Source organism: Malus domestica, chromosome 09 (genome assembly GCF_042453785.1).
Source record: "Malus domestica chromosome 09, GDT2T_hap1".
NCBI classification, from domain to species: domain Eukaryota; kingdom Viridiplantae; phylum Streptophyta; class Magnoliopsida; order Rosales; family Rosaceae; genus Malus; species Malus domestica.
The window spans coordinates 21,841,594-21,851,161 of NC_091669.1; the positions used below are offsets into that span (position 1 = coordinate 21,841,594).

Here is a 9,568-nt window from a genome sequence, read left to right on the forward strand (position 1 = left end):
TTTTTGCCTTGTCTTGTCTCACCCAATATGGCCGAATGCCACCTTACACCTCCAAATGTGATCCTGAAATTCCATGCAGCCAAGTAACTTCTAAAATCCTCATTTGAAACTTCAAATTGACTCCACAAGAACCTTCTCCACGTTTGGGATAATGCTCAGCTACCAAAAAGGGGTGATTTTACTTCATTTGCAATCCAATTGATCCTAAAACACACTTGGCTGCACACTAGCACAAAATAATGTAAAAACACAACTAGTTTGATTCAAAAACATCACAAAAATGCCAATTAAAGATGATATAAATGTACACAAAGTGTGTACATCAAATACCCCCAAACCTGGTTTTTGCTAGTCCACGAGCAAACTTAAAACTAAAACACACACAACACACAAAACATTCATGTATGTTGGTTAAAACATGCTTTACACCAAATAATAAGAACCAAAGAAAACTTTGTCATACATCCAAACTCAAAAGTTTTCTACTCCAAAGAATTATATCAATTGTGATGTATAAAGATATTTCTACATGCCTTACAACTTCAAGGCCACCATACCCAAATGCTTAAGAAAGAAATCGCCTCAACTCTACTCCTCACAGCTTCCACTCAATTTCTCACTCAGATCCTAAGGTTCAGTCTCTTCACAACATATATGAGTGAAATTATGTAAAGGCAATCAAAATTCTCACATATGAAATCCGAAATGGGAGCACAATTTCTGAGTAGATCTCATGAAATGAATCAAATGCTAAGAATAAAAATAACATACACTTACCATCACCCATGAATACATCCTCAATGATCAGCTAGGTCTTTCTCAAGATTGTAATGCAAGGCTTAGGTTAAAGGTTAAGAAAGAAGGGATATGAAATACTAGAGCTTGGGGAATACCAAAGTGTCCTTGAGGATCATGCTCTTCACTTGCATTTGCCTTCTTTCTTCTTTTGGCGTCCAGGCCCTAAACCTTATAAAGAGGAGATTTGGAACTTGTATCCACTTTGATTCTTTTTTTTTTATAACTTTTATGCTTAGAAACAACTTTCACATAGGTGCCCTCGGTACACGCCACAATCTTGATCTCTCACTCAATTTACCTTAAGCTTTCATCAAATTGGTATTCCCCAAACTATAAGGTATGGCTTATATTGAGCTAGAATGGGTAGAGTATGGTGCGGGTGATGAAAGAATTAGGCTAAAGTGTTTGGCTGCAACAATGGTGAATGGAGCACACAAAGGGATAGGATTTAAGCCTTTTAGTAGTTAAAACATGCATAGCCTAACATCATTTCATTGAGTTCATTCATGAATGATACCAAACACATGGTATCTGCAAAATAGAGTAATTCTTAGCATCCAAACAAAATAGAAGTAAAGAGATCATTTAAAGTGAAATTGAAAGAAAAAGATAGGAGTTGAAACACTTTAAACCCTCTAAAAGAAACAATTAAGCTCAAAATAACTCACTAGGGTAGTCTCCACTATTCTTCTTCCAGAATTTGAGTATGGTACCTCTATCATCATATCTCCAAGAATTACATCTTTATACAAGACACAAGATACAAAAAATTTTTTTATAGCAACCCAAAAGTTTGTTTGTAAACATAGTCCTCATAAGCATTCGAATTAGTAAGCAAAAGCACACTTAACCAAAACAAACACAAAAAACAAACCTTCCATCCCAAAATACCCCCAAACCTATGGTAAGCATTGTCCTCGATGCTTAAAATTGTATGCAATTCAAGTAGGTAAATAATATGGAATGGTAACAACATAAACACAACATGAAGATAGAATACAAACCACACTAGGTTGCCTCCTAGCAAGCGCTTTATTTAATGTCTAGGCAAGACATGGAACTTGTTCATGGTGTTGTAAACTCAAGAAAATCGACAATTTGATACACTTGCCCTTCCTCCTCTTGTTGCAAATATGGTTTCAATCTCTGTCCATTGACTTTGAAAGAGGTGCCATTCTTCATGTTCTCTATCTCCACAGCTCCGTGGGGAAATGTTTGCAACACTTTGAATGGTCCTACCCATCTAGACTTCAATTTACCTGGAAAAAGTCTCAAACGTGAGTCATACAAAAGTACTTTCATACCTTGGTGAAACTCCTTCCTTAGGATGGCTTTGTCATGATAGAGCTTAGTCCTTTCCTTGTAAATTTTGGCATTTTCATATGCCTCATTTCTGAGCTCTTCCAACTCATTAAGTTGGAGCTTCCTTGCTATTCCAGCATCCTTGTAATCAAAGTTGAACTTCTTAATGGCCCAATATGCTCGGTGTTCAAGCTCCATTGGCAAATGACAAGCTTTCCCAAACACAAGACGATAAGGACTCATGCCAATGGGGGTCTTGTACGCTGTTCTATACGCCCAAAGTGCATCATTCAACCTCAACGACCAATCCTTCCTTGTGGGGCTCACAGTCTTCATCAAAATGTTTTTGATCTCCCTATTGCTAATCTCCACTTGTCCTGAGGTTTGAGGATGGTACGGGGTTGCCACTTTGTGGTTGATGTTGTACTTCCTCATCAATGATTCAAAGGGTTTGTTGCAGAAATGGCTGCCACCATCACTAATAATAGCTCTTGGCGTTCCAAACCTACAAAAAATCACATCTTTAATAAAGTGCAAAACAACCTTATGATCATTAGTTCTTGTAGCAATGGCTTCAACCCATTTGGATACATAATCAACTGCCACTAATATGTATAAGTAGCCAAAAGATGATGGAAATGGTCCCATGAAGTCGATTCCCCAAACATCAAAAAGCTCTACCACCAAAATGTTGTTCAATGGCATCTCATTTCTTCGGCTAATGTTCCCCATCTTTTGGCACCTATCACAATTAGAACAAAAATCAAAAGCATCTTTGAATAAAGTAGGCCAAAAGAAACCAGATTGTAAAACTTTAAGAGATGTCTTTTTGGCACCAAAATGTCCGCCACATGCCAATGTATGACTGAACGTTAGAATGCTTTGTTGTTCACTCTCTGGGACACATCTCCTAATGAGTTGATCAGGGCAATATTTAAACAAATATGGTTCGTCCCAAACGTAGTGCTTGACCATGGCAAGGAACTTTTTTCTTTCCTGAAAAGAAATGTCATTTCTCATTACACCACAAGCAAGATAATTAACGAAATCAGCATACCACGGTTCTTTTTCTTGAACAACAAGGAGTTGTTCATCTGGAAATGATTCATTTAGAGGCAAAGGTTGTGCAACTCCATGGTTCTCATTAAGTCTTGACAAGTGGTCAGCCACAACATTATCACTTCCCTTTTTATCTCGAACCTCCAAGTCAAACTCTTGTAGTAAAAGTATCCATCTAATTAAGCGTGGTTTAGCATCCTTCTTTGTCATCAAATACCTAAGGGCTGCATGATCAGAAAACACAATAACTTTAGATCCCACAAGGTATGACCGAAACTTCTCTAAAGCAAAAACAATAGCAAGCAACTCCTTTTCAGTTGTGGAATAGTTAAGTTGAGCATCATTTAGAGTCCGACTTGCATAGTAGATCACGTGTGGAAGTTTGTTCACCCTTTGCCCTAAAACTGCACCAATAGCATAGTCAGAGGCATCACACATTAATTCAAAAGGTAAAGACCAATCTGGTGCCATAATAATTGGGGCCGAGGTTAATTCCTGTTTCAAAGTTTTGAATGCATCCATACAAGCTGTATCAAAATGAAATGCAACATCTTTAGCTAATAGATTGCATAATGGACGAGTGATCATTGAAAAGTTCTTAATGAAACGTCGATAAAAACCCGCATGTCCCAAAAAACTTCTCACTCCCTTCACGGTTGTGGGAGGTGCCATCTTGGTGATTATGTCAATTTTGGCTTTGTCCACCTCCATTCCTTTGCTAGAGATTACATGTCCCAACACAATTCCTTGTTTCACCATGAATTGGCATTTTTCCCAATTGAGAACCAAATTTGTTTCCTGACATCTTTGAAGTACTAAAGAGAGATGGTTAAGACATTCATCAAAAGAAGAACCAAACACTGAAAAGTCATCCATAAATACCTCAATGAATCTTTCTACCATGTCAGAAAAGATGGCCAACATACATCTTTGGAAAGTTGCTGGAGCATTGCAAAGTCCAAATGGCATTCTCCTATATGCAAATGTGCCAAAGGGGCAAGTAAAGGTAGTTTTCTCTTGATCCTCTGGAGCAATTGCAATTTGATTGTAACCTGAGTAACCATCCAGAAAACAATAATGTGAGTAACCTGCCAATCTCTCAAGCATTTGATCTATGAAAGGCATAGGAAAGTAATCTTTTCTAGTGCTAGAATTCAACTTCCTGTAATCAGTGCAAACACGCCAACTGGCTGTGGGCTTTGTGGGCACAAGCTCTTTGTTTTCATTTGTCATCACTGTGATTCCCACCTTCTTGGGTACCACCTGAATAGCACTCACCCATTTGCTATCAGAAATGGGATATATGATTCCCACATCTAACAACTTCAACACTTCACTCCTCACCACTTCCTTCATGTGTGGATTGAGTCTTCTTTGTGGTTCACGGGTTGTCTTTGATCCATCCTCCAAAAGAATCCTATGCATGCACATGGTAGGGCTTATTCCCTTGATATCTGCAATAGACCATCCAATAGCTGATTTAGACTCTTTTAACACTCTCATTAGCTTATCTTCTTCATTTGGATTTAGGTCAGAAGCTATGATAACTGGAAGAGTTTCAAATTCAGCTAGATATGCATATTTAAGATGTGGTGGAAGTGGTTTAAGTTCAAGTTTTGGTGCCTTAACAATGGAAGGAATTAAATGTGACCTAGATGGTTCTAAATGCTCTACAAGAGGTGAAACATTTAAAGGATACGGTGCCAATGCTTCCAAGGCAGCTACTACTTTCATGAGTGCATCTTCTTCATCAAACTCATCTTGAGATTGAGTCAAAACAGTTTGTAATGGTTCACTAGATTGTGCCTGCAAGAACTTAGAGAAAACAAGTGAATCAAGCACATCAATGGCATAGCACTCAAGAGATGAAGAAGGATGAGAAAGAGACTCAAACACTTTAAATTGCACGGTCTCTCCTAGCACTGTCATAGTGAGGAGTCCGTTTTGCACATCAATGATAGTCTTGGCCGTGGCCATGAATGGTCTTCCAAGCAAAATAGGCAACTCTCTATCATGTATAGGAGCTTCTTCCATGTCCAACACTACAAAATCCGCAGGCAAGATTAGTTTATCAATTTGAACTAGAATATCCTCTACTATACCTCTTGGATACTTCACGGATCTGTCTGCAAGTTGTAATGAAATGGTGGTGGCTTTCAATTCCCCCAAACCTAGTTGAAGGTACACAGAATAAGGCATTAAATTGATGCTAGCACCCAAATCAAGCATTGCTTTTTCAACTTTATTTTCTCCTATAGTAATGTTGATAGAGAAACTCCCTGGATCTTTGAGCTTTGGTGGAAGTTTTCTTTGCAACACTGCACTTACATTCTCAGACACCACTACCTTCTCATGTGGTCCATACTTCCTTTTGTAGTTGTTTAACTCTTTGAAGAATTTCCCATAAGCTGGCATGTTCCTAATGACATCAAGCAAAGGTAAGTTAACATTCACTTTACTTAGAATATCAAAAATGTCCTTAAATGACTTATCCTGCTTGCTTTTGGCAAGTCTTCCAGGGAATGGTATTGGTGGAGTATAAGGCTTCTCGGCCTTGTGAAGATTTGGTGCTTCAAATGAGGAATTGGCAGGGCTTGGTTCCTCATTTGGTTTCTCATTTTCTCCTTGAGTAACCCCTGCATTCACATGATCAAATTCATTAGTAACTTCATTACCAACTCTATTATTGATAACCTTACCACTTCTAAGTGTAGTGATTGCTTTGGCTTGCTCTTGGTTCCTTTGAAGCATCACGGGTTGGCTTGGAAACTTTCCAATTTCTCTTTGGTTCAAGGCATCCGCAATCTGTCCCAATTGTGTCTCCATTTTGGTTAGGGCAGCCGAATGTTGTTGGAAAGTGCTATTGGTAGCTTGTTGGAATTGCAAGGTGTTTTGAGCTAACAACTTAACCGTATCCTCAAGTGTAGTGGCCGGTTTTGGTTGGAAGTTTTGGAATTGATTTTGATTTTGATTGTTGTTCCTCCATGAAAGATTGGGATGATCTCTCCAACTTGGGTTATATGTGTTTGAATACACATCATTCCTTGGCCTTTGATTGTAAGAATTCATGAGGTTCACTTGTTCTTGGACAAATTCGGGGTAGGCTTCTTTAGATGGACATTGATGAGTAAGGTGGTTTGGTATGTTGCAAATGGCACACACCTCATTTGCTTTTGGCACCATGTTGAGCACGGCTTCAAGCTTCTTCTCTAGGTTAGCTACCTGCAAGGAAAGTTCATGATTAGAATTTGTTTCATACACTCCAACTTTCTTACCCCTTAGATCTTTGTGTTGAGCATTAGACCCCAACATCTCATAAATGTTATATGACTCTTGAGCATTCTTTTTCTTCAAAGCTCCACCTGCTGCATTATCAACAGTTGATTGACATGTTTGGGTTAGTCCATCATAGAAAATTTGCATTTGTAAATGAAAAGGTAACCCATGGTGTGGACATTGCAACAAAAGGCCTTTAAAACGCTCCCAACACTCATTGAAAGGTTCTCCATCATCTTGTTTGAAATTGAAGATTTGTCCCCTTAATGTGGCTGTCTTTTGAGTGGAGAAGAACTTCTCCAAGAACTTCTTAGCCACGGCATCCCAAGTGATGAGGGAACCCGGTGCTAGAGTCATCAACCAACTCTTGGCCCTATCTTTCAATGTGTAAGGGAATACTCTCATCCTCAAATTTGCTTCACTTACTCCCTGCAAAGGTAAACCACTCACAACATTATAGAATTCTTTCACATGAGCTAAAGGATCTTCATTAGGTAAGCCATAAAACGAGGGAAGCATATGAAAATGTGAAGATTTAAGATCATAGTTTCTAGCTTCGGTGGGCAGCAAGATGCATGAAGGAGAATTTGGTATGATTGGTTGAGCAAAGTCCTCCAAAGCTCGAAGTTCATCTTGGTTGTCCGCCATCTCTTCTTCTCTTTCCCAATTAATGTGCTTAGATCCTTCACTTGTTGAACTAGGCGAATTCCCTTCCTCTTCTTCACGGAAATTGGGTGAATTTGTTGGCACAAAGTTGTCAAAAGTATTGCTCTTTAACCGTTCAATTCTTTGGCCTAACTCAACAAGTCTATTTGACATAAACTTCCTGAAAACAAAACAAACAAGTTTGAATATAAATTAGCACTCTACTTAAAATAAACATAACAAGGGTTCATAACTAAACAAGCAATTACAAGGGACTGAAATCAGTCCCCGGCAACGGCGCCATTTTTGTTGATGATATGTTTTAAACCTTCCTAATGCTAAAACATATTGAGTATAATAGCATAAGTAAGGGTGTCGAATCCACAGGGACTAATTGGACCTATATAATCACTTGTTTTGCAAGAACCATATTAAATGACTAAACTAGGCAACTTTAGACAGATTTGTTATTGTAACTTAAAAACTCACAAGAATGATGACAACACAAGTAATGAATCAACAAGTAATAAAATGGAATAAAACCAATGGAGATGGAACTAGGGATTCGGTTTCACCATAGCTAAATTAATCCCATGTTTGTTAAATCAGTTTATGCTCATTCATTCACCTATTTCTTGAGTTTGTTTCACTTAGATATGATCAACCATATGATGTGTGGATTTGATCAAATCATCCTAGTCAAGAACCAAATTGTGATGTGCAACTTTGGTTCTCAACCAAGGATGTTTTATACATATGAAACTTTCACAAAACCAAAGGGGACACACGGCATGATGTTTGCCAAACATCCCCTTCATTCACTCCCAAATCTGCCAAAATTATGCATGATGTGTGCTTCTAATTTTGGCTACACAACCTGTGGTTAATTCAAGTGGTGATCAAGCATTAAAATCAACACACAAAGTCACAATAAAATCAGAGAATGAAACAAGAAATAGAAGGATCAAATGAGCATTATGAGTTAACTACATGGTTTTCTTGCTAGGCTACATCGAATCCCTAAGAGGAGATTAGTTACATTTCATGTTTACAAACGTTTTAACATAGAAATACATAACATGAATGAACATAGAATTGAGAAGAAGGAACCCTTGAAGCAAAACTGATGTTGAAATCCTTTAAGTGTAGCCTTCGGTCTTGATTCTCCAAATGTGATGCAACATGAAAGATGAGCAGCTTGTGGATGGGTGGTTTGTTTTAAATGGGAGAGAGGGTGGTCAGAAATTTGGATGGCTAAGTGAGTGAATGGTGGTGTTGCGGATGGGATAGAGAATGGACACAAAATGGAGTTTCTTGGTGTGTGAATGAGAGTGTGACCGCCAGAGCTTGAAGTGAGATTCCATGGACTTTAAATTGAAGTCCTAATGAGAACATGCAGCTGGAATTAGAGTAATGCATCTGCCAATCTGAAATGATGATGAATTTAAGTGATTTCTGAGGTGGTAAGGCACGGCATGTTGAAACACAAGCATGTGTAGGACTTATTTAATTCAAGAGGCATGTGCAATGGCTGCAATGTGCAGTGGACAACCAGAAATTGTTTTCCACATGCTGGAAAGGGAAAGAAAGGCACGGCATGGCTTGGTTTGGATGTGCAAAGGTGGCTGAATGACTTAGATTAATGAAGACACATGCATTGCTGCAAAAGGGAGTTGGAAAAGGTAAGGCAATGCACGGCAAGGTGTGAACACATGCATGTGATTGCATGTTTTGATGTTTAGAGGAAATGGAAGGCACGGCACAAATTGTGAACATGCATGTGATTGCATGTTTTGGAACCACCTAAGTTAATTCCAATGTTTTTGCCTTGTCTTGTCTCACCCAATATGGCCGAATGCCACCTTACACCTCCAAATGTGATCCTGAAATTCCATGCAGCCAAGTAACTTCTAAAATCCTCATTTGAAACTTCAAATTGACTCCACAAGAACCTTCTCCACGTTTGGGATAATGCTCAGCTACCAAAAAGGGGTGATTTTACTTCATTTGCAATCCAATTGATCCTAAAACACACTTGGCTGCACACTAGCACAAAATAATGTAAAAACACAACTAGTTTGATTCAAAAACATCACAAAAATGCCAATTAAAGATGATATAAATGTACACAAAGTGTGTACATCATGATATTCTAGCAAGGGTAGGTCATTCACTTTTTTACTATCTGATTCCATTGTGCCTTCTAACATTCTTTTCCCCAAAACTCGAGGTAATAATAATTTTGGAGATATCCTTGATTCATCATGCTTTATCTGATTGGTTAGTTCTCTGATTTCTCTTTTATATTATTTTAGTTGCACATTATATATCTTCCTTTCATTTTTTATCTGATATTCTAATTCTTGAATTTGAAATTCTAAGTTTCGATTTTTAAGCTTTTCTTCTCGTAAATCAAGTTCAAAATGTTTTTGTGATAAACTAGAAGAATATTTTTCTTTTTCTAGGAATTTTTCTTGAGATCATTCTT

General features: G+C 38.1%; 1 non-coding gene across 1 annotated transcript; it reads left to right on the forward strand.

The window, feature by feature from the left end:
* Window positions 1–6,598: 6,598 nt before the first annotated feature.
* On the forward strand, window positions 6,599–6,709 carry LOC114823374 (small nucleolar RNA R71). Its single transcript, XR_003771455.1, has one exon. It is a non-coding gene; the product is annotated as a small nucleolar RNA R71 (small nucleolar RNA).
* The last annotated feature ends 2,859 nt before the right edge of the window (window positions 6,710–9,568 follow it).